Below are 26,953 nucleotides of genomic sequence, written 5' to 3' on the forward strand. Positions count from 1 at the left end.
TGGAGTATGCTGCATCCTACGTTGGGCTGGCCCAGAGCTGCACCCCGGGTTATCTGCCATGTATTAGTCTTGGGAGACGACCCCTTGTGTGAGTGCCCGCTTAGCCACATGAGAGTGGACTTCTCTAGGGACCTCCTCGGGGGTGAGCTCTGGGATATCCCAAGATTCTAGCCCGGCTACCAGGGCACATACGTCCAGGGTCAGGACAGGCCACCAAGTCCAGGGGGGTGCTTCCCTAGTTGCAGTCCATATTACATCCCCCGTCTGAGAAAGCATTTGTCAAGTCAACTTTTGGGGGCCATGGGGATTGGAGGCACCACTTAGCTGGAGAAAGAGAAGCCACATGGTGAAGCCTAAGTTTAAGGGGATTGTCCGTCCTCTCGGCTTGCCATTTGTGGCAGAGCGGGCTTGACGTGAGATGCATGGATCCAGGCAGGTATTCCTTCAACTTTCACGACCGTTGGAGTAGTCAGTAGGATGAGGTAGGGGCCCCTCCACCGAGTTTCAAGGTTTCCTGCGCAGTGGTGTCTAACATAGACCGAATCTCCCACTTGGAAGCGATGTGGGACCTGAAAGTCTCCTTCTCCTGAGTAGGCCTCCTGGAGTCGCTTCCACACTCATTGTCTCACCCACTCGAGCACCTTGAGCCTAGAGAACAAAGGCTGGGAAAGCGGCACGTGAGTACTATGTATAGAGGTTATTTCTACCAGTGGAGGAAGCCCCCCGTATAGCAATTCATAGGGGGTCAGTCCAAACTGTCTGGGCGTGTTTCTGATCCTGAAGAGCACAAGGGGTAGGAGAGCTATCCAATCATTAGCACCAGTCTCTGCAGTCAATTTGGTGAGGGTCTCTTTAATGGTTCTATTCATCCTCTCTACCTGTCCTGAACTTTGGGGTCTGTATGCACAATGTAATTTCCAATCAATCCCCAATATTTTGGCCAGTCCTTGACTTACCTGGGCAACAAAAGCTGGACCATTGTCTGATCCTATTACCTTAGGTATCCCAAATCTTGGGAAAATTTCCTCCGGTATTTTCTTAGCCACCACGGTTGAGGTTTCTTTCTTGGTAGGATAAGCCTGTACCCATCCTGAAAAAGTGTCTACAAAAACTAGTAAATACTTGTTACCATACTTAGCTGGCTTTACCTCAGTGAAGTCCACTTCCCAGTGAGCGCCTGGGCTGTCTCCTCTCAGCCTCTTTCCTGGAGGCATTCTTGAGGGATTAGCATTGACCATCTGGGAAGGTACACAATGCTTGACTACTGAGCCAGCTATCTCTGGCAACCTCAGAATATGGTAAGGAGACATCTGCAGTAATTTTTGTAGATGTTTGGCCCCCAGGTGGGTTAGGCGGTGTATTTGTTGAACATATTCTAGTCCCTTTGCTTGAGGTAGAATCTCTTTTCCCTCTGAGGTAAAGCAGGCCCCCTCCGGAGTTTCAGAGAACTGGCCTAACTTTCTGACTTCTCGCCAATCATCTGGGGTATATCGTTGCTCACTTTTTTGGTTCTTTGGCTTTTCTATTATGGGCAGAAGGCTGACCCCCTGGGCTGCCTGTTTGGCCACTTGGTCAGCCATCTGTTTCCCTTTAGAGATAAGATCTTTGGCTTTTCGGTGGCCAGGACAATGCATAATGGCCAGTCTTTTGGGTAGATGTAAGGCTTCTAGCAAACTTAGAATTTCTTCTTTGTTTTTAATTTCTTTCCCTGCTGAAGTAAGCAGCCCTCTCTGCTTATAGATAGCCCCATGTACATGTGCAGTAGCAAAAGCGTACCTGCTGTCCATGTAGATATTCACAGACTTTCCTTCGGCTAGTCGTAAGGCCTGTGTGAGGGCCACAAGCTCAGCCTTTTGTGCCGAAGTTCCTTCTGGCAGACTGATGGCCCAGACTGTTTGCATTCCGTCTACTATCGCTGCCCTAGCCATCCTCTTACCTTCTACAATGTAACTGCTCCCATCTGTGAACCAGGTTAATGTTCCTCTGGTCAGTGGGACATCTGTAAGATCCTTTCGGATCCCAGTTTCCTCAACCAGCAGTTGATGACAGTCATGAGTCACTGGCTAATTAGTTTCTTCAGGCAGAAGAGTGGCAGGGTTGAGGATGGCAGGTGAGGCAAACGTTATCCTGTCGGTGAGGAGTAGGTTCTGGTACTGAGTCATACAGGCATTGGTCATCCATTGGTCTGGGGGCTGCCGGACAATGCTCTCCAGAGCATGGGGGGGGGGCAGTGACAGTTATCCTCTGCCCTAGAGTTAGCTTACCTGCATCTTTGATCAACGTGGACACTGCCGCTATGGCTTTTAGACAGACAGGCCATCCACTAGCCACAGGGTCAAGTTTCTTTGATAGGTAGGCAATGGGTCTTCTCCATTGTCCTAAGTATTGGGTTAGGACTTCCCGGGTTATCCCCTTATGCTCATCTACATAAAGGGTGAATGGTTTAGTCACATCAGGGAGGGCTAGAGCAGATGCACTTAATAGTGCCTTCTTGATGGCACAAAAAGCCCCCTGGGGTTCGGAGGTCCAAGTGAATTTTCCTTTTTCTTTAGTTAGTGGATAGAGGGGGGCTGCTAGGGTCACAAACCCCAGGATCCATAGTCTGCAGAACCCAGCTGTCCCCAGGAACTCTCTAACTTGTCTGGCCATAGTTGGAACCGGTATTTGTACTACAGTCCTCTTTCATGCCTCCATCAGCCATCTTTGCCCATCCCGCAAGGAGTACCCCAAGTATGTTACCTCTCTTTTGCATATTTGAGCCTTCTTAGCCAAGGCTCGGTAACCAAGGTCAGTCAGCTCCAGTAGTAATGCTTTTGTGCTTTTTTAGGCAGTCCTGCTGGGTAGCTCCTGCCAGGAGTAAGTCATCAACATATTGAAGGAGTGTTACCTGGAGGTGTTGAACTCTAAAATTGGCTAGATCCCTGTGTAGGGCTTCATCAAAGATGGTTGGGGAGTTCTTGAATCCCTATGACAAATGAGTCCAGGTGAGCTGCCCAGTCCTTCCTGTGTCTGGGTCTTTCCATTCAAAAGCAAAAAGAGGTTGGCTGTCCAAATGTAATCTTAGGCAGAAGAAAACATCTTTTAGATCCAACACTGTGTACCAAATCTGCTCAGGTGGGAGGGCGCTAAGGAGGTTGTAAGGGTTTGGGACAGTTGGATGTATGTCCTGTACTCTTTTATTGACTTCTCTCAAGTCCTGTACTGGGTGGTAATCATTGGTCCCGGGTTTTCTAACTGGCAGTAAGGGAGTGTTCCAGGGTGACTGAACTGGAACCAGAATACCTTGCTGAATCAGTCTTAGGATATGGGGCCGAATTCCTTCCTGGGCCTCTCAGCTCATGGGATATTGTTTGACTGATACTGGCGTAGCACTGGCTTTTAGTTGAATGACCTGTGGGGGTACTTGTTTCGCCAAGCCCATGCCCACGGTTTCTGCCCAGACTTGGGGAAATTGTTCTAACCAGGGCTTTAGGTCTTGATTAGGCTCTACTGGGGGAGAGTATAATCGATACTCATCATCTAGTTGGAGATTCAACACGGTGATGGGTCGGCCTCTGGCAGACACTTCTGGTTTTTCTGATTTGAAGGAAATTTGAACACCCATCTTGGTTAATAGGTCCCTAACAAGGAGGGGTGCTGGGCATTCGGGAATGACTAAGAATGAGTGGGTTACCCGGCCCACTCCCAGGTCAATGGTTCTTCGGGTAGTCCATGAATATTGCCATTGTCCAGTAGCGCCCAACATCCAGGATTTTTTTTTAGTCCTCCCAGTGGTTGTAAGAGTACTGAATGTTCTGTGCCAGTGTCAACCAGGAATTCGACAGGCTTCCCCTCCACCTTTAGAGTTACCCAGGGCTCGGGGAGGGGCTCTGAATCCCATCCTCCCTAATCTTCATCTACTTCAAGGATTGGGACCCTAGGTCCTTTGCTGTTCTTCTTAGGGAAATCTCTTGCCCAGTGCCCTTTCTCCTTGCAACAGGCACATTGATCTCTATCAAGTCGGGTCCTGTTGCCCAGCTTCCCTATCTGCCTAGGGCCTGTCCTAAATTTTCAAATATTCCTCTCTCTTTCTCCTTTCTTTTCCACCACTATGGCCAGGATCCTAGTCAGATTTTTCTCTTGTCGTCTATTGCGCCTATCTTCTCTTTCCTCTCTCTCTTTCTCATGTCTCTCCTCACGTTCTTTGCCACGAACTGACTCTTGGGGAGATCAGGACCGAGGGAGAGCAAGGGCGAAGGCTCAAGGAGAACTCGGGATTCGGTGAGGAAATGACAGACAGACACACTCTAAGTTGAATATGCTGCTGCGATTTACTGAAGTTTTCATCAAGGTTTTATACAGATTGAACAAGTGATCTCAAGAATTATTAATCTAAACAATCTTAAGTATTGTTCTATTCTAAGCATACATGCAGTGTTTATCAGGCAGGAAATGTACCCATTTTCTGAGAAGCACGTCTCGCACCATTGACCACAACATTATATGAACAGAAACTAGGGCAAAAGGTGTAAGGTGAATAACAGGTTACTTATTTCTTATACCCCAGGACTGTCATGCCACAAGGACTGTCATGCCCCAAGGACTGTCCCAAACCATCTTTTTTCCACTTATTAAATCATTTATATAATCCTCATATTCATTATAAAAGTGTTTCCATCCAAAAGACCACCAATATTTTAAGGCTGGTGTAATACTTTCCAGAAATTCCCTTCTTTCTTGTTTATTGTATAAACACCAAGGCTTACGCTTCCTTGCTAAGCATTCCATAAATGGAAGAGAATGCCATAGCCTCCTTTTTCCTTCATAATTCACCCATCTATTACCGAATTCATCATATCCTCCCTCATAGGGGAGTGGATCTAAGTAGTTTCCAGCTCTAGGAGTCCACTTCGGTGGTGTCCACCATCTGCCCTTGATCAAGTACTGAACATATCCCCCAAGAAGTTTCCTGGTGGGAATGCCTAAGTTTTGCAACTCCTTTTCTGCAGAACTGTCATGCTTCTTATGAACATTACTGATCAACATTTCTACTTTCATATTCTCAGGCTCAGTATCATTCTCAAACATCATAAGCTGTTTTTGCTCTACACCATCAAAAAATTGTCCTAAAGTTAATTTTTTATTCTTAGTAGAGTTATACATTCCCTCCATTGCCCTAATTATAGGAGGGACACATTCAATGCTCAGATTGTTCCTTGTACTCTGATTGCGTGCATGATTACTAGTAAGCGTTGAATTAGCTGTTCTTAGACAAACAACTAGAAGGAAGCAGGAAAGAAACAGAGCACAGAAAACAGCCCATTGGTGCTAGCAATCGGGTCTTCGTGACTTCTTATGGGCAGCAGGAACCATTACAGTAACTGACTGCCAAGGGGTCACCGGGGGCATCCCCCTGAGGAGTGCTGGCCCTCTGTCCTCAGCTCTCTTCCAGTGTAGAGGCATCTTTGCTACACAGGCGAGGTCGCCGTGGACGTAGCAGTTCTTCTCTCTCTCTTTCTTTCCTTTGCTCCTTTTCCTCTTCTGCCTCCCTTTTGTGATATACCTTTTCTGCCTCTTTTACTAAATCATGCAGCTCAGCTTCCTGTAATCCCTCCAATCTCTGAAGTTTCTTTTCTGATATCAGGTGCTGACTGTCCTATGAAAGCTAATGCTACTGAGCCTTTTTGAATCTCAGAGGTGGGGTCAAAGGGTGTGAACCTCCTAAATGCTTCCATAAGCCTCTCAAGAAACATTGAGGGAGATTACGTTGGCCCCTGCATCACCTCTCTCACCTTGGCCAAATTGGTGGGCCTTCTGGAGGCACCTCAGAGACCCACCACCAGAGACTGGCAATAGATTTTTAAGCTCTCCCTACCTTCAGCCATATTGTAGTCTGAAACTTGGCAAGTCAGAGAGAACCCCATGTCTATCTCATGCTGCAGCTGCATGGGCCGCCCGTCGGCCCCAGGGACATTCTTTCTGGCCTCTATTAGAATTCTTTCGCTCTTTGGTTGTGAAGAGTGTCTGCAACAGCTGTTGGCAATCATCCCAAGTAGGCTGATGAGAAAACATTAGAGATTCTACCAGCCCCGTGAGGTGTTGGGGTTCCTCTGAAAAAGGGGGGTGGTTAGCTTTCCAGTTATAAAAATCTGCAGAGGAAAAAGGCCAATATTGGAGGGGTTGTAGTTGGCCCCCCGGCATGGGAGGACCTGACTCGCATAGCAGCAATGTTACAATTCTGTCTGCTCCCTCCGGGGTAGCATCTCTCTGGCTCTGCGTCCTTGTGGCCAGCCCTCCCATTTCTGGGGGCTCGGGAGGGGCGGAGGAAGGAAGCTTGGGAAGGGCGGGGGGCAGAGGTTCAGGAAGGGTGGGGAACCCTCCCTCAGCCCCCAGGACTAGGTAAGGGGGAGGAGGGGCAGGCTGAGTCTCCAGCTATGCCTGGGGTGCCTCAATCTTGGGATAGATGTGAGGGGGAGGTCTGGCTTTCTCAGGAGAGGGTTTTATTTTTTTGTTTTTTTTTTTCATTTTCGAGGGCTAGGACTCGGAATCTTGGGTTCCATGGTTTATTCAACCACGGCCTAACCTACAGTGGGGGGTTGTCCACCAAATCCTTCCATGTGAGGATATAAGACTCTTGGTCAGGATGAGAGCCTGGTCCATTCTGAAAAATAATATCTTTAACAGCCAGAATAGTCTCAGAATTAAAGGTTCCTTCTGATGGCCATCTGACCTTGTAAGTTGGCCACTCAGAGGCACAAAACGTCTGCCAGGGTCTCCTTTTAACCTCAACTGACAAATTATGGGCTCTAGATTTAACTTCAGTCCAATGGTCAAGAGTCAAGCTAAGGGGAGTCGTCACTGTCTGTCCCATAACAGAACTATAGACAAAGACACAAAGGACAACAACACACACAACTGAGACTAACAGATCCAGACACCAGCGACCCATCCATGTCTTCCACAAGCAGGTGAAAGAATTGGACAGCTGCGAAGGAGGAAGCTTCCACTCTAACAATAGAACTCGGTCCTCTAACCAACAATAGGAGACCACCAGGTGTCCCTGGCTCTCCTCACCTCCCAGGGCGTCCCCCAGGGTGGCAGCCTGTGATCCTCCTAGCACATCTGATCACGGTCCTCTGGTCCTTATGGCCCGAGAGGACGGCTGCAAACCAAACCAAATGCACGCGTCCCAGAAACCAGATACTCAGAACAAAAAACACCGGCCGGCACACATTCACTCCAGGGGGGTCCCCCTTACCTCCAAGTCGGTTCTAGGGTGCGTGGGGTGGTCTTCAAATCACAGACAAGGCCCCAATGTAGGACCCCCAAAACAGGGACCCCATGCTCTGCCCAGATATGGCGACACCCCAAATCACTCACAAGAAACAGTCTTGATGCAAACAGCAAGAGGATTTTTTTATTCCAAGTGCTCTGGGGCCCACAGTCATACACCATGCAGGGGTAGAGGACTGCAGAGCCCCGAATGCAGGAACAGGACAGTTTTTATAGGATTTCTAGCAAAGCCTGTGCATTAAACCAATCATTTCTTAACATCAGGAGCCCGCATGGTGCGTGCCAGTCAGTTTATGCCACTCCATAGTTTCTAAGCCAATTAGTTTAAATTGCTCAAGCTCCTGCCCCATGGACCAATCAGTTTCCTATGACCTCAGTGGTCAGCATTTGCACAGGTCCTTTGGTGGGGGTGACACAGTGTGGTTTAAGGCAGGCTGCTAAGGCTTACAGTGCAGGCTACTAAGGCTTATGGTGCGGGCTATTTGCAGAAACCAAATAAGCGGTTTACTCCATTACTCATTTCCCATCCTTGAGGGCTATCTCACATCCTTTTACCTAGTTTTATATTGGGAGTGGGATCTGATATAATGAGAAGAGGGATTCTTTACTTACTTCCTAGCAGAGAGTAGGGCCTGGAATTTGAGGTATGCAGGGGCCCGCTTAAGCTCCTTTTGGAGCGTGATAGTATTTCTTGGCTTCTGGATTCTTGGGCCTTTCACTCATGTCCAGGAATGATATCTACATCTGGGATTTAGGTGGCTGGGGCACAAAGGCCCGTCTAATTGGTGGGCAGAAAGTTATAGGCCATCCCGCCTCCACAAACATAAACCATTCCAGAAGATGGGCAGTGTTGACATCCACATGGTCAGGTTTATCTCAGCTCATTAGACAGCTTTAGGTTTGCTGAGATAAACTTCCAGAGCAGGTAGAGTTATGGATGAAGCTTACAGATCCAGGGGAAGTTCCATAATGGCAGAAAAAGTTGGCCTGCCTTTACAGGCCCAAGCAGAGAGAGAGAGAAGCACAAGCCTTTAGAAATACAAAAGCCGCTGGCAAACGAAAGGTGAAGGGGAAGAGAAAGGGAACGAAGAGATGTTGACAAGTAAGTACAGGTTATAGAAGCAAAGTTTAGGGCATTCAATATGAAAATTGCCTTATAACTCATGGGGGTACACTCACCCACACATGTATACTGATTACCTCCTCAACGACTGCCTCTCATGGGGCACTAGTCAGCCGGGTTCCCAGAGCCACACGTTAGGCGCCAGATGCTGGGCTCCTTCCCCGACAGGTAGTGCCGAGGGAAGGACCAGGCCTGCTGGTTCCTCCATAGGGATTGAGAAGGAAGATGAGTGTACAATGACTCAGAAACCTCTCCTGTCCACCGGAGAAAAACCACACTGAGTAGGGAGTCTTTTCAAAGCAGAAACTCACAGAAAAAAACTTGCTTTATTGCTATGAGCAGTTGCCTATATCATGTTGGAGATGAGGGTAGGGATTTTAGGATGGGGGAAGAGGCAAGGGCCAATAGTAAACTTTAACTATTGAAATGGTAATTACAATTGCCAGGGAGGTGGCAGGCCAGAAGCCATTAGGCATCTTGCTGAGTCCTAGCTGGCCAGAGACAGGTCGCCAAACTTTAGCTAGGCTCAGGAAGTTCCACCAGGCCTCACACCTGGGCCTTTCAGAGCCAAACACTCAACCATGTTTATAACTGCTCAAATCATAATAGCTAAGAACTGGAATCAACCCAGGTGTCCATCATTGGACAAATGGATAATGAAGCTGTACTTTTTCACAATGAAATTCTGCTCAGCATTAAGAAAAAATAAAATAAAATAAAATTTGTGGGAAAATGGATGGGCTTAGAACAGATCATAGTGAACACATACAATCACAGACAGACAAACAACACATGTTCTCACTCATCTGTTCCTAATTGGATCAGCTTGAGTTTCTGGTATACCAAATAGGCAACTTGAGGCCGAGACAATAAGGGATGGAAGGGTTTGGGGGAAGGAGAAAGGGAGAGTGGGCAAAATAAGCAAAAAACTTAACCCAAAATGAAGTGGTACCATAGGCACCTTTCTCCTTGAAGGTAGACAAAAAGATATAACCCTCAACAGTACTATAGGGACAGTGCATGGAAAGAAGGACCCTGGAGAGAGTGGGCTGGGAAGCTTAACCTTAAAAGATTTTGGCTCTGAACTGTAACTTGCAGTACCAGAAATAGATGCTAACCACATTAAGCTGTTGATCAGAGAGATCTATGAAGACCCCAAAATAAGACAGGCTTCTCTGTCAAAGCACTTGATTACCCACCTGAGGTAAAACTGAACACACCATATTCAGCCAAGGCAGAACATAAAGAACCCTGGCTGGAATCCAGAAGAGATAGGCAATTAGCCGATGTAGTGCTGGAAAGTGCTACATGAGCTATTGGGGGAAAGTGGCCAACAATGGTATGAGCAAGAATGGGTCAAAGCTACTCAAAAGCAACCAACACGACAAACAGTACACACCAGTGCTGGCACACACCCTTGGTTTTCTGATTGGCTAAAAGATATGCTCAGTGGAAAGAAACCCATATCTGGAACTGGGAACCAGGTCTGAATTCTCTGGACACAAGAGTATGCTCTCCATGTCAAGCTCCCACTAGTCTTTGGCTGAAAGAGGGGCTACAGCCATCAAACTCTCCCCAAATTAGTGTTCATCCAATTTAACCTACATTGCGTTCACTGTCTATTGGAGAATCTGTTTTTTCTCTTTCAGAAAGTAGTGAGACCTGAAAAGATAAATCATCCCTAACATCCCAGGAGAAACCACAGAGGAATTGAGATGAACAAGAGTGTTGCTTCCATGGTGAGCCTAACAATCAGTGCCAGGGTAAAGGAGACAGACCCTGAGGACACTCAACACATACAAAAGCAGAAATCCAGAGGCTCCTAAAAGCTCATTGTTGAAGTAGACTTAAAACACACCCATCAAAGCTCAGAGAATTTTGCAGAAGAGGGGACAGAAAGGTTGTAATAACCACAGGTTGGGATGTTATGCCCAGAGGCATTGCCTCCCTTCAATAACTGGCTATTGCTCCCACCAAGCATAACCCACAAGTTCATGGGGAACACCAGCAAGCCCATGGAGGAGTGCACTATGGAATGGGGGCATGGAGGAGGCAGAAGATGGTACCAACACATGATGCATCCATACAAGTATGTTCTTTTTTTTTTTTTTAAATTTTTATTTATTTATTTGAGAGCGACAGACATAGAGAAAGACAGATAGAGGGAGAGAGAGAATGGGCGCGCCAGGGCTTCCAGCCTCTGCAAACGAACTCCAGACACGTGCGGCCCCTTGTGCATCTGGCTAACGTGGGACCTGGGGAACCGAGCCTCGAACCGGGGTCCTTAGGCTTCACAGGCAAGCGCTTAACCGCTAAGCCATCTCTCCAGCCCCATACAAGTATGTTCTTAATAAAAATAAAAAAGAATCCATTTTTTGATTTATATAATATGAAAAATAGAGAAACAGGAAAGTTAGGCTAACACTAAAAATGATTGTTTGGGGCTGGAGAGATGGCTTAGCAGTTAAGCACTTGCCTATGAAGCCTAAGGACCCTGGTTTGAGGCTCAATTCCCCAGGACCCATGTTAGCCAAATGCACAAGGGGGCACATGCATCTGGAGTTCATTTACAGAGGCTGGAAGCTCTGGTGCGCCCATTCTCTCCCTCTCTTTCTCTCTCTGTCTCTCTCTCTCTTTCTCTCTTTCACTCTCTCTCTCTCTCTCTCTGCCTCTTTCTGTCTCTCTCACATAAATAAAAATAAACAAAAAATTTAAAAATAAAACAATCCTTAATAGGTTGATATTGTATATATGTAATTACAATGATTGTAATGGGGAGGTAATATGATGGAGAATGGAATTTCAAATGGGAAAGTGTGGGGGTGGGGAGGGAGGGAATTACCATGGGAGATATTTTATAATCATGGAAAATGTTAATAAAAATTAAAAAAAAAATTAAGTGAAAAAATAAAACAAAAGTGTCAGGGGGAAGGGAGAGAATTACCATGGGATTTTTTTTTATAATCATGGAAAATGTTAATAAAAATTAAAATAATAAAAATAAAACAAAATATCTATCCGTCAATCAATCAATCTATCTATCTATCTAAAATATGCATAGCCATGGATAATTGGGTTTGTTGAATGAAACTCCACAGAGCATCTTGGACCTTGAGATTTTCACATATCCCCTAGGTCATGTTACAAACTGGAGAAGCACATGGCATAGCTTTAGTGTCATTTCTTACTCCCATGAGTAATGTCTCTCATCATTTAGTCATTTTTCTCACATAATTATGGGTTCAGACAGTCACTGAAATTTATTTCCCTGGAGAACAAGAAACTTGAAGGCAACTTCATTTTTTTAATAAATAAATTATTTATTTTATTTTAGAGAGACAGACAGAAACAGAATTGGAGCACTAGGGCCTCAGCCACTGAACTCGAACTCCAGACACTTGTGGCACTTACTGGGTATGTGCAACCTTGTACTTGCCTTGTGCATATGGCTAACATGAGATCTGGAGAGTCAAACATGGGTCCTTAGGCTTCACAGGCAAGCACCTTAACCACTGAGCCATCCTTCCAGCTCCAAAAATAATTTAAATAGGTCCACTCTCACAGTATGAAAGTTCTAGGTGACTGTATGTTAGAAACAGAAAATATGCCAGTAACTTAAGTGCTTTGTCCTCTGATTTTCCAAATAATCACCACCAAATGAGGAAGGCATTGTCCTTCTCTGTGCCCTCAATATGTTCTTCTAGGCATGTTTGTAACTCTCAAACTAAGAATATGGGGACTTCCAGGTAAGATAGTGGCATAGCAGCCATGCCAATGCAGCCTAGGGAAGGAAATAAGTAGGAAAACAAGAAAATACACTCTTCTCCCAAAAAGTGAAGGTGTATAAGTTACTATCAACCACAGCAGAGAAGCAGCAGTGACTAAGATCTTCCAGAAAGGAAGACACCAGTCTGAATCCTGCCAAGGAACCAATGACCCCAGTTCATGTGCACACACACCCGGCTAGCACAGAGTTGCAGGAGCAGAAGCCAGGTGAGGGGATTTTCCACTCACATCAGCCTCTCACAAAGTCAAGAAAACTGAAGGAGAAGACAGCGGTAACCAGCTGAGCAGCTGCCGAAGGAGAACACAAATGGGACCAACTGGGCAGCTCTGGTACAACTCCAGGCATCTTGCACAGCCTCCCAACCCCCAACTGACATCTCATTCACCCCTGACCACATGACATCCAGCTCAGCCAATCAGAACATGAGATCTACAGTGCAACTGAGAGTGATTGAGGTGGGTACTGAGCATTGGTGAGATCGGAAGCCACCCCAAAAGGTACAGGACCAATTGACAATAAAAAGCAGTTACATAGGTCTGCACTGGAAGTACTAATCTCTCTTTTCATGCCAGGGCAGTTTATGTGTTACATATTCTTGGTTAGATTATTCATTCCCAAATAAACTGTACTTTGGTGTTGACAATTGTTGCCTTTGATGTTTCCTGATTTTTAGGGCCTTTTTCTTTTATGTCATTATTGGGGGCAGGGTCTGACTCAGTCCCAGGCTGATCTAGAAGTCATTTCAGACCAGAAATATCAACTTCCCAGTTGACAGGATTAAGGTTGTGGGGAAACACACACCCTTAGGAATTTTGGCTTTGTTAGATTATCTGTTTGTTTTAATCCCCACTCTTGCAATAAATACTCTGTGCTGGTTTGGATTGAATGTGTATACTGCTCAGTTGAATTTTAGAATTTGCCAGTAAATTACTCCACCCAGTATACCAGAATACATGAATAGAAGGCAAACTCAACACCTAGGGTTACTTCTGCTATTTTCTTGATAAGAGCTGCATTTGGCACCTTAAACTCATACCCTAAAGATATATAAAGTCAGATTTACACAGCTAAGAACATAGCAGATAATTAGAAAACCCAAGAATCAAATCAATTTAGGATACAAAAGTCTCCACATTATAATACAAGAAACACACACACTAAAAAAACAATATAATCCCACCTAAAACTATAAATCTATCAGAAATGACCCCCCAGTGAGACTGTTTTAGATGAAATGTCTACCAAAGATTTCAAAAGAATGATTAAATCTATACTCAAAGAAAAAAAAAAAAGGAGTAGGGCATGGTGGTGCACACCTTTAACCCCAGCACTTGGGAAGCAGAATTACAAAGATCAGTGTGAGTTCAAGGCCACCCTGAGAGTACATAGTGAATTCCAGGTCAGCCTGAGATAGAGTGAGTCCCTACCTTAAAACACACACACACACACACACACACACACACACAAAGAAAGAAAGAAAGAAAGAAAGAAAGAAAGAAAGAAAGAAAGAAAGAAAGAAAGAAAAGAAAAGAGCCAGGCATGGTAGTGCATGCCTTTAATCCCAGCACTCGGGAGGCAGAGGTAGGAGGATTGCCATGAGTTCGAGGCCACCCTGAGACTCCATAGTGAATTCCAGGTCAGCCTGAGCTAGAGTGAGACCCTACCTCAAAAAAAAAAAAAGAAAGAAAGAAAGAAAGAAAGAAAGAAAAGAAAGAGAGAAGTCAGAGGAATCAAAGAAGAAAACCAACTCCTGAAGGAGAACACAGGAAACCAATGTAATGAAATAAGGAGGTCAATACAAGACATGAATAAGGAAATAGAAATAATGAAAGCAAGCTGGGCATGGTGGCACATGCCTTTAATCCCAGCACTTGGGAGGCAGAGGTAGGAGGATTGCTGAGAGTTTGAGGCCACCCTGAGACTCCATAGTGAATCCCAGGTCAGCCTGAGCTAGAGTGAGACCTTACCGCAAAAAAAAAAAAAAAAAAAGAAAGAAAGAAAGAAAAGAAATAATGAAAACATACCAATCAGCAATACTAGAAATTAAAAACAGAGTAATTTAAATAGGAAAACTCTGTAGAAAGTTACACCAGTAGAATGGATGAAGGAGAGGACAGAATATCTAAACTAGAAGACCAGATGGCAGATCTAATACAGTCCAACAAACAGAAAGACCAACTAATAGGCAGGCATGAATGGAAATTTCAAGATATTCAGGATATTATGAAGAGATCAAACATAAGAATTCAGGGTATAGTAGAAGGTGAATAATTTCATTCCAAAGGCATAAAGGGTATTTTTATCAAAATCATAGAAGGAAACTTCCCCCAAATAGGGAAAGTGATGCCAATGCAGATACAAGAAGCCTTTAGAACACCAAACAGACAAAATCAGGAAAGAATTTCTCACTGTTATATTATAATTAAACTAGCAAACATGCAAACCAAGAACATATATTGAAAGCAGTTAGAAAAATCAAGTCAGGACTTCTAGGTAAGATGGCAGCATACTAGCAGCCTAGGGAGGGAAATAAACAAAAACTTAGCAAAACAGGCTCTTCTACCAAAAAGTGAAGGTGTGTCAGTTATTATCAATCATGTCAGAGAAGCAGGAGAGACCAAGGTCTTCCAAAAAGGAGGAAACTGGCCCAGAATCCCTCCAAGGCACCTGTGGCCCCAATTTGCAAGCCTGCTGGCCTCCACCCACTGATGCCAAACTGCAGGAACAGAAACAAGGTCAAGAGGCGTTCCATTCACATCAGCCTCTTCACAAAGGCAAGAAAGCTGCAGGTTCCAGCTGAGCAGCTGCTGAAGAAGATACAAATGGGACCATCTGAGCAGCTCCAATACAATTCCAGACACCCTGCAAAGCCTCCCATCCCCCAACTGTCAGGGCCATGAACATCCAGAGAACTCATTCAGCCCTCACTGCCTAGCACTGAGAGATCAAAGTGGGCACTCAGCATTGGTGAGATTGTAAACCATCCCAAAAGGTCACAGGGCCTACGTATACAGAGCCAGATACACAGATCTGCACTGGAAGTGCTAATCTCTCTTTCCATGTCAGTAAAGCTTATGTATTACATTTGAATGATATAAACTTGGTTGGCTTTACCCTTCTCAAATAAGCTGTATTTTGGTGTTGACTATTGTTGCCTTTGATGTCTCTTGATTTATGGGGCCTTTGTCTTTTTCTTAAATCACTATTGGGTGCAGGAACTGACTGGCCCCAGGCTGACTTGGAACCTATTTAAAACTAGAGATCTCAGCCTCCTAGTTGACAGGATTAAGGGTGTGAAGCAACCCACACCCTTGGAGACTTTGACTTTACTAGATTATCTGTTTAGTTTAAGTCCCACACTTGTATAAATACTCTCTGCTGGTTTTGATTGAATGTCTATCTTGCTCAGTTGAATTTTAGAATTTGCCAGTAATTTGCTTCACCCAGTCTACTACAATACTTGAATAGCCTGAATACCCAATACCTAGGGTCACTTCTGCTATTTTTCTTGGAATATAAGAGCTACACCTGGCACCTTAAACTGCTACAATGAAAGTCACATTTATATGGCTAAGAACTCTTCAGGTAATTAGAAAACCAAAGCATAAAATTAACTCAAGATGTAAAAATCTCTACATTGTTTTTCATTATTTCTATTTCCTTACTTCTATCTTGTAAGTCAAATAGAAAACTCTGTAGAAAGTCTCACCAGTAGAATGGATCAAAGAGAGGACAGAATATCTAAACTATAAGACCAGGAGGCAGATATAATACAGTCCAACAAAGAGAAACTAATAGGAAGGCATAGATGGGAATTTCAAAACATTCAGGACACTATGAAGAGATCAAACATAAGAATTCAGGGCATAATAGAAGAAGAATTTCATTCCAAAGGCATAACAGGTATTTTCAACAAAATCATACAAATAAGCTTCTCCCAAGTAAGGAAAGTGATGCCAATACAGATACCACAAGCCTTTAGAATGCCAAGAAAACCATGAAAGAATATCTCACCATCATATTATAATAAAACTACAAAACACACAAACCAAAGAAAATATATTGAAAGCAGTTATAGAGAACAATCAAATCACATACTGAGAGACCAAGGAGAAGTAATGTGCTGCATCTGGCTTCTGTGACCTCGCTTAGTGGCTGGACAGTGGTGCTGCCATTTAAAGTCAGACAGCCATTTTGACTCAGGTGAGGAACTAGCTGACTAATGTGCTATTTTTGCTTTTGTGTTTGTGCTTGCTTAGATATAGCCACCCCCACCTTGCTTCCTGGGAAGCCTCCACTTCAAGGACATTCCAGAGATACCTAGCCATGGAAGCTCCAGCCTCTTGCAAAAGATAAGTTCTGCAAACAGCTCTTGCAATAGGTTCTGCAAACAAGTTACTACCTAAAATAAGTAGGCTGGAGTTCCCACGCGCACCCTGTCTGAAATTCCCGCGCGCGCCCTCTTAGAACCAATCATTTTAGAAGTCGCAATATGATGTAACCTTTCCTTTATAAACCCCTTTCCTCTGAGGGTCTGGGCTCTCTCCCTCACTACCACTGTGCAGGACTGTGTGGACAGAGCCCAGGCCTAGGCTTGCAATAAAGAAACCTGTTGCTTTTACATTCAAGTGTCTTGGCTTCTGTGGCGGTTTTCTGGGTGACTCCTGGGTGACTGGGGGTCTTGGCTCCTGGTCAGGGGTCTTGGCACAACAATACAAAGGTAACTCCATCATGATTAACAGCAGATTACTGAACACAAACTTTGAAAGCCAGAAAGGACTTGGAATGCTGTATTCTAAGTTCTTAAGATAACAACTGTCAACCAACATTACTTTATCCTGCAAAGCTATCCATTCAAATAGATAGAGAAATAAGGATATTACACAACAAAAGCAAGCTAAAGGAATATATGAAGACTAATTCAGCTCTACAGAAAATACATGAAAGGATCTTTCATGCTGAAGAGAAGAAAAGCACACACATAAGGAACCTGGAAAATATAAACCATACTCAAATAGTAATTAAAACAAGCAATAAAAGGTAAAACAGGAAGAACTACAAAGCAAAAAAATGACAAGAATAATCACACATCAGTATCAATGGCCTCAATGCTCCAACGATAACACACTGGTTTGCAAACTGGACTTAAAAGCAGGATCCTTCAGTTTGTTGCCTCCAATAAACTCACCTTTCCACAAAGGATGGACCCTATCTTAGGGGGTAAAGGTTGGAAACTGGTATTTCAAGCAAATGGGCCTAGAGAACAAGCAGGTGTAGCTATCCTAATATTTGACAGGCTAGACTTCACACCAACATTACTTAGGAAAGATAAAGAAGGTCACTTTATATTGATTAAAGCTAACACTCCAACAGGAGGACATTACAATCCTAAACACATATGCACCTAACATGGGTCTCCCAATTTCATCAAACACCTTTAGAATTAAGGTCACAGATAAGACCAAACACACTTGTAGTGGGTGACATAAAAACCCCATTCTCATCAACTAACAGTTCATCCCAGCAAAAAATAAAGATATGCATCTGAATAAAACAAGGTCATAAAAAAGTGGACATAACATATCTCTGGAACATTTCACCCAGATGCTGCAGAATATATATTCTTTTCAGCAGCACATGGAACGTTCTTTAAAATAGACAATATATTAGGTCACAAAGCAAATCTTAAAAAATATAAGAAAATGGAAATAATTCCTTGTACTATATCTGATCACAATGAGTTTAAACTACAAATTAACAGCAAGAAAAGCTATAGAGCATACACCAAATCTTGGAATCTAAACAGTACATACTAAATGATGAGTGGGTCAATGAAGAAATCAAGAAAGAAATCAAAAAATTCATAGAATCAAGTGATAATGAGGACACAATGTAACAAAACCTTTGGGAACTAATGAAGGGAGTCCCTGAGAGGGAAATTTATAACTTTAAGTGTCAATATTAAGAAATTAGAAAGCTTACAAGTAAATAATTTAATGTCCCACCTTAAGGCCTTGGAAAAAGAAGAACAAGGTAAACCAAAAATCACTAGATGAGAAGAAATAATAAAGATTAGGACAGAAATTAATGAGATACAAACAAAAAAAATACAAAGAATCAATGAAACAAAGAGTTGGTTCTTTGAAAAGATAAACAAGATTGATAACCCCTTAGCAAATCTGACCAAAAGAAAGAGAGAAGAGACACAAATTAGTAAAATTAGCGATGAAAAGGCATCATTACAACAGATACCAGAGAGATTCAGAAAATCACAAGGATATACTATAAGAACATATACTCCATTAAGTTTGAAAATCTGAAAGAAATGGATGATTTACTTGATTTATATGCCCTAACAAAATTATTTACATAGATTATGACTATATACATAAAGGACCTTAAAGACTTTGCCATAAAACTGTTAGAGCTGAGAAACATTTCAGCAATGCAGCAGGGTACAAAATAAACACACAAAAATCAGTAGCCTTCCTATATACTAATAAACATGCTGAGGATGAAATCAGGGAATCATTCCCATTCACAATAGCCTCCAATAAATAAATAAAGTACCTTGAAAGAAACCCAACCAAGGATCTCTACAATGAAAACTTTGACATCCCATGTTCTTGGATTGGAAGAATTAATATTGTGAAAATGTCAATCTTACCAAAAGCAATCTATACTTTTAATGCAATCCCCATCAAAAATTCCAATGGAATTCTTCACATAAATAGAAAAACAATCCTAACATTCATTTGGAAGCACAAAAGCCCTCAAATACCCAAAACAATTTTGAGCAACAAAAATAAGGCTGGTGGGGTTGGAGAGATGGCTTAGTGGTTAAGCGCTTGCCTGTGAAGCCTAAGGACCCCGGTTTGAGGCTTGATTCTCCAGGACCCATGTTAGCCAGATGCACAAGGGGGTGCATGCATCTGGAGTTCGTTTGCAGTGGCTGGAGGCCTTGGCATGCCCATTCTCTCTCTCTCTCTCCCTCTCTCTCTCTGCCTGTTTCTCTGTCTGTTGCTTCTCAAATAAATAAACAAAAATGAACAACAACAAAAAAAAGGCTGGTGGTATGACCTACCTGAATTTAACCTAGAATACAAAGTCATAGTAATAAAAACATCATGGTACTGGCACAAAAACAGACATATACATCAGTGGAACAGAATAGAGGACCCAGATGTAAGTCCAGGCAGCTATAGCCACCTGGTCTTCGACAAAAAGCCAAAAATACTTATCAGAGAAAAGACAGCCTCTTCAACAAATGGTGCTGAGAAAACTGGATTTTATCTGTAGAAGGATGAAAATCGATCCTTATCTGCTCTCCATGCACAAGAATTAAGTACAAATGGGTCAAAGAGCTTAATATCAGAGCTGAAACTTTGAAACTAATAGAGGAAAAAGCAGGGGAAACCCTTCAATATATTGGAATAGGCAATGACTTTCTGAATATAACCTCAGTTGCTCAGGAAATAAAACCACTAATCAACCTTGGGGCCTCATGAAACCACAAAGGTTTTGTACAGCAAAGGGCACTTTGAATAGAGCAAAGAGACAACCTACAGAATGGCAGAAAATCTTGGCTAGCTATACATCTGACAGGATTAATATGCAGGATATAGAAAGAACTCAAAAAACTAAATAAGAAATCAAACAACCCAATTAAAAAAATGGGCTATGGAACTAAGTAGAGAGTTCTCAAAAGAAGAAAAACAGATGGCATATAAACATGTTAAAAAAAATGTTCTACATCCTTAGCCATGAGAGAAAAGCAAATTTTAGAACTCCTTTGAGATTCCTCTTGTCAGAATGTCTACCATCAAGAAAACAAATGACAATAAGGATGCAGAAAAAGAGGAACCCTTCTATACTGCTGAAGAGAATGCAATCTGGTGCCATCAGTGTGAATATCAGTGTGGAGGTTTCTGAGACCCTGCTATTTCACTCCTAAGCATATATCCTAAGGACTCATTTCACTACCTTAGACACATTTACTCAACTATATTTATTGCTGCTCGATTCACAATAGCTAGGAAATGAAACCAGCTTAGATGACCCTCAACTGATGAGTGGATAATGAAAACATGCTACATTTATACACGGAGTTCTATTCAGTGGTAACATAAAATGATATTATGAAATTTATAGGGAAATGGATGGATCTGGAAAGGAGTATATTTAGTAAGGTAAGCCAAGCCCAGACAGCCAAATGTCACATATTCTCTCTCATGTTCAGATCTTAGCTACAAATGTTTGAATTTGTATGTGATTTGGAATAAAACTAAGTAGCAGAGGCCACTAAGCTAGAAAGAGGATAGAAATGGGACAGAAAGAGAAGGAAGGGCAAGGACTTAAGAGGATGGTATATATGTAAGTAGAGAAACAGATTATTGGGGGTGGAAAGGCCTAAGTGAGGTCAGGGAAGAGATTGAGTAAAGGAAAGTTGGAGGAGGGCTAATCAAAATCTAAGAGGATATGATTACATCATATGGAAACCTAGTTTTTTTGGACAATGGCATACCCAGAAGCCATAGATTGTTATAGAAAATTTTTAGTGCCAGGGATGGAAAACTTTTCAGTGAGTTGTTGGACAGGGAGGTCTCTAGTACCCCTAAAACATTCAAGGCCATTGCCAAGGCTCTTGATTTCTCACACAGAATAGATGGTAAAACACTATTGCTGAAGATTCCACATATTTGGGTTGCATTATCACTGAGAAATCCTGCTGAGGCTTAGCTGAAAACCCCATCTGTATAGACCAGCTGACAGAAAGCTGGGAAAAGCTATGCTGCATGCAGTCTCATGGGAGAAAGAGAGAAATCACCAGTGGAGATAAACAACAGTGGACACTGCAAGCCTTAAATTTGGCCAGTCAGGCCAAATGAGCCAACATGTACACCACCACATGGTACACCACCACATGGTACACCACCACACCTGGTTTTGGAAACCTGTTTTTGTTGTTGTTGTTTGACAATGGCACATCCAGAAGCCACAGATGGTTACTAGAAAATTTTCAGTGCCAATGATGGGATATCTTCCAGTGAGTTGTTGGGCAGGGAGGTCCCTGATGCCACCCAAAACATTCAAAGCCATTGCCGAAGCTCTCAGTTTCCCACCAGGAATTGGTGGTAAGACCCTATTGCTGAAGACTCCACATATTTGGCTGCAAAATAACTGATAAATCCTGCTAGAGCTGAGGTGAAAACCTCCTCTGAGTAGACCAGCTGACAGAAAGCTACAAAAAAAGCTATGGTGCATGCAGTTTCATGGGAGACAGGGAAACCACCAGTGGAGATAAACAACAGTGGACACTGCAAGCCTTAAATTTGGCTAGCCAGGCCAAATGAGCCAGTGGGTGCAATAACTGTATGTATGTTATCAGGGAAATCAACTACTCTATAATTGGAGTGGAGGTCCACTCCACAGGAAAGAATACATGCCTGAGACTGAAAATGTATGAAAGGGGAAGTCATGAGCCTAGGGGTGTAATGTCTGCTGGTGTCTGGTTAAATGCATATTTTATGCTCACCAAACTGCCTGGTAAGTACATCTCTTAATGTTCATAAATATATATTAATGTTACTCTCACTTTTGGCTAGAGAAGCTTCTCTTCTCATATTATGGTGACATTGTGATGATTCAGAAAGCCCCATAGTGCTGAGAAGAAATGACAGAGACAGGCTGGAGAAATGGCTTAGCAGTTAAAGCACTTGACTGCAAAGCCAAAGAACCACAATTCAATTCCCCAGGACCAATGTAAGACAGAGGAACAGGGTGGCATGTGCATCTAGAGTTTGCTTGCAGTGGCTGCAGGCCCTGGCACAGCCATTCTCTGCCCCCCATCCCTGCCTCTTTCTTTCTCAAATAAATAAATAACATTTTTTTTAAAAGAAGTGACAGAGGAGTGCTCAGCACTTAATCATCTCTATTACACCTTCCAAGGCTCAAGGTCCATTGCAGAAAAGGTGGCAGAAAGAATGTAAGGGCCAAAAGAAGGGTAGGACTCCTCATATTGCACTCTTAGACACAAACTGGCCTGGATGTCCACAGTCTCACAGTACCTGACAGTACCTACACAAGACCATCATAATAATAGGAAAAGATGATGACATCAAAATAAAAGAGAGACTGATTGAGAGGGGGAAAGTGTATAATAGAGAGTGGAGTTCCAAAGGGGAAAGTGTGGGGGTGAGAGAATTACCATGGTTTATTTTCTATAATTATGGAAATTATCAATAAAAAGAAAAATAAAAAAAGAAATCAGAAAGTTCACAAGCAATCAACTTAATGCTTCACCCTTAAGACCTTGGAAAAAGAACAAGGCAAACCAAAAATCAGTAGATGGAAATAAATAATATGGCAGAAATTAATGAAATAGAAACCAAATCACAACACAAAGAATCAATGAAACAAAGAGTTTGTCTTTGAAAGGATAAACAAGATTGATAAACCCTTAGCAAATCTGACCAAAAGAAAAGGAGAAGAGACAGAAATTCATAAAATTAGAGATGAAAAAGATGCCATTACAACAAATACCAAAGAAATTCAGAAAATCTTAAGGACATATTTTAAGAATATATACTCCTCTAAGCTTGAAATTCTGAAAGAAATTGATGATTTCCTTGATTTTTATGATCTACCAAAATTAAATGAAGATGAGATAAGCCACTTAAATAATCCTATAACAAGTATGGAGATCCAAATAGTTATAAAAAAAAAAAATCTCCCAACTAAAAAAATTCCAGGCTCAGCTAGATTCACTGGTGAATTTTACCAGACCTTCATGGAAGAACTAACACCACTGCTTCTCAAACTTTTCATTAAGATAGGAAAGGAAGGAATTGTACCAAACCCCTTCTATGAAACCAGCATCACCCCGATACCAAAACCAGACAAAGACAGAACAAAAATCAAACAAAAAAGAAAGAAAGGAAGAAAGAAAGAAAGAAAGAAAGAAAATTACAGCACATTCTTCCTCCTGAACATAGATGCAAAAATTCTCAACAAGAATTGGCAGAGTAAAAGAATATATCAAAAAGATTATTCACCCCAAACAAGCAGGCTTTATACCAGAGATGCAGGTATGGTTCAATATATGCAAGTCAGTAAATGTATATAAATGGACTGAAGGACAACTTGATCATCTCAATAGATGTAGAAAAGGCATTTGAGAAAATTCAATATCCCTTCATAAAAGTCCTACAGATCTGGAAATAGAAGTAACACATCTCAATATAATAAAGGCTATTTATGACAAACCTACAGTGAACATAATACTAACTGGGAAAAACTTGAATCAGGAACAAGACAAGGGTGTCCACTATTCCCACTTTTATTTAACATAGTACTGGTGTCTTAGCTATAGCAATGAGGCAAGAGATAGACATAAAAGGAATACAAATTGGAATTAAAGAGACCAAAATATAATTATTTGCAATTGATATGATTCTACACATAAAGGACCCTAAAGACTCTGCCAGCAAATTGTTAGAGCTAATAAGCACTTTTGGCAACATAGCAGTATACAAAATAAACATGAAATCAGTATCTTTCCTATATACTTATAACAAACATGCTGAGGATGAAATCAGGGAATCATTCCCATTTATAATTGCCTCAAAAAAAATAAAGTACCTTGAAATAAGCCCAACCAAGGAAGTGATGGATCTCTACAATGAAAACTTTAAACACACAGGGCAGAAATTTCAGAAGACACTGGGAAGTTAAAAGACATCCTATGTTCTTGGATTGGAAGAATCAATATTGTGAAAATGTCAATCTTACTAAAAGCAATTGACACATTTAATACAATTCCCATCAAAATCCCAGTGGCATTTGTGGTGGTTTGATTCAGGTGTCCCTCATGAACTTAGATGTTCTGAATGCTAGGTTCCCCAGCTGATGGCAATTGGAAATTAAAGCCTATTGGAGGTGGTGTATTGTTGGGGGCGGGCTTATGGGTGTGATAGCCAGTTTCCCCATGCCAGTGTTTGGCACACTCTCCTGTTGCTATTGTCCACCTTATGTTGGCCAAGGGTGCTCATGCCACCATTTTCCCTTGCCATTGTGGAGTTTCCCCTAGAGCCTGAAAGCCAAAATAAACCTCTTTTTTTCCTCCACAAGCTGCTCTTAGTTGGGTGATTTCTACCAGCAATGAAAGCCTGACTGCAATAGCATTCATCACAGAAATAGAAGGAAAAATCCTAAAATTCATTTGGAAGCATAAAAAACTGTAATATACAAAACAACCTTGAACAAATAAAGGTTGGTGGTATTGAGCAGGGGTGGCGGGGAACGGGGCAGTGGTTGGAGGTAGAGTTAGGGTGTCTGGACCCCTGAAGGTAAAAAGGGCAGGAAAATTTGCACTTGATAGAAATCAAAGGTGATCTGACTTTTTATCTCTCTTGTCTAGTGCCCCAGACATTTTTTTTTTTTTTCCCTGAAAACAGACAGGATCCCTCCTGGGAGGGAGGTCTTTCAAAGTATTTAAACACTGTAGTTGGTCAAGTTCAGTCATGGGAACTTGATGCCAGAGCTAACCTCTTCCTGAGACAGGCGCTAGCCATAACCAAATAGCTGGCCGTGTGGTTCACCTGAGCCAGAAGACAGCCCACCCCATAAGGTCATAAATGCCTTTGCAAGGGGAAGGCAGTCTCTCTGATCACTTTGGAACTTCCAACTGTGGGTGAGTTTTTCCCTCTGCTGGGGCTGCCAGGAGAGGCTTGGCCTAGACCCTAGCCCAGGCCCAGCTGGGAAGGCCTCCTAGCCCTTACTCTTCCCATGCCTTCTTTATCCCCTCCAGCTCCCCAGATGGCAGGGGCTCCTTGAACTTTCTTTTCTTTTCTTTCCATGGTTTTTTCCAGGCCCTCCACATGAGATCTCTAGTCTGTTTTGTTTTTTTTTTTTTTTTTTGGTTTTTTTTTTTTTGGTTTTTCAAAGTAGGGTTTCACTCCAGCCCAGGCTGACCTAGAATTCACTATGTAGTCTCAAGGTGGCCTCGAATTCACAGCGATCCTCCTACCTTTGCCTCCAGAGTGCTGGGATTAAAGGCATACACCACCACGACTGGCTTCAGTCTTCTTTTTTATTCAATTCTTTCATGAAAAATTAGAAATGAACCTAGGGTTTGCGGTGCAAGGACTTTCCTGGACCCTTAGCACTCTATTATGCTATCACCATACCTGATTTTAACCTAGATTATTACAGAGCCATATTAACAAAAACAGCATGGTACTGGCACAAAAACAGACATGTAGATCAGAATAGAGGACCCAGATGTAAGTCCAGGCAGCTGCAACATGATCTTCAAGAAAATGCAAAAATACTCATTGGAGAAAAGACAGCCTCTTCAACAAATGGTGCTGGGAAAACTGGATTGTATCTGTAGAAGGATGAAAATAGATCCTCTGCTCTCCATGCACAAGAATTAAGTACAAATGGGTCAAAGAGCTTAATATCAGAGCTGAAACTCTGAAACTACTAGAGGAAAAAGTAAGGGAAATCCTTCAACATATGGGCATAGGCAATGACTTTCTGAATATAACCTCAGTTGCTGAGGAAATAAAACCACTAATCAACCACTGGAACCTCATAAAATTACAAAGGTTTTGTACAGCAAAGGGCACTTTGAATAGAGCAAAGAGACAACCTACAGAATGGCAGAAAATCTTGGCTAGCTATACATCTGACAGGATTAATATGCAGGATATAGAAAGAACTCAAAAAAACTAAATAAATCAAACAACCCAATTAAAAAATGGGCTATGGAACTAAATAGAGAGTTCTCAGAAGAAGAAATAGGGTTCGTCTCTTAAGCTCCATTACCTTTGCTCCCAGTATGGATCGTTTGCACTGTGTCCCTTGTCAATGGCTTTCTGCACCTCTTTCATACTTCCCACTTTAGCTGCTTGATGTCGTTTTCCGTTTGATGTGTATTGGTGGGATTTCCCTGTACAGGGTGTACGACTTAACATGTCTTCGAAATCAGTTCTCTCCAAGAAACCTTTCTGGGTTCTTTCAAGGGTAGCTAATCATGATATATATTTTTTTCATACTGAAGTCTATTGGCTTCTCGGGACTATTTCCTACATCCAAATTCGAATAAATCGATGCTAATTGCTTCGATCAGATCCAGCCGCCACCCACAGCCTCCCAAAGCGGAGCTAGGGTGATGAGCTTCTGGCGGTGGCCAGAGCAGTTGAGAGAAGCGAAGGTTGCCAAGCAACACTGTCCGACAATGGATCGCCTCGCTGCCTGCAGGGCGGCATCAGATTCCAGAAGTCTAGCGGCTTAGGCGCTTACCGCGCATGTGCAAGGTCCTACCTGTCAAATGTTAGAAGGAAAGTGGATCTTTCGGAACAGAGAGCCTGTGCTCTTGCAAGGTGGTAGACCTGAAGTCTGGTTAAGCTGGGCATGCCCGCAATGTAACTGAGTGTTCAGTCCCTGTCCCAAGGAGGCTGGTCTTCGGACAGTATCTTAAACACAGATGTTTTGCTGTTTTATAAACTCTAAAATTAGCAGGACAAAACTCCCCACAAAAGATTCTTGCATGTCATTTTGGCCAAAGTGTCACCGTGTTCTGCGATTCCTGAAACATCTCTTCTGAGGTCGTCTTCCTATTTATTTATTTATGTATCTTTATGTATTTTATAAAATAACTATGTCTATATCATCTATATCTATAACTATCTATCTATATATATCTATATCTATCTATCTATCTATCTATCTATATATATAATTTATTTATTTAATCCAAGCAGAGA

At 42.5% G+C, this 26,953-nt stretch overlaps 1 pseudogene; it reads right to left on the bottom strand.

Annotated features, from left to right (window-relative positions):
- Positions 1-996: 996 nt before the first annotated feature.
- On the bottom strand, positions 997-26,161 carry LOC123462860 (annotated as a pseudogene).
- Positions 26,162-26,953: the final 792 nt, after the last annotated feature.

This window comes from Jaculus jaculus, chromosome 8 (assembly GCF_020740685.1).
Source record: "Jaculus jaculus isolate mJacJac1 chromosome 8, mJacJac1.mat.Y.cur, whole genome shotgun sequence".
NCBI lineage: Eukaryota > Metazoa > Chordata > Mammalia > Rodentia > Dipodidae > Jaculus > Jaculus jaculus.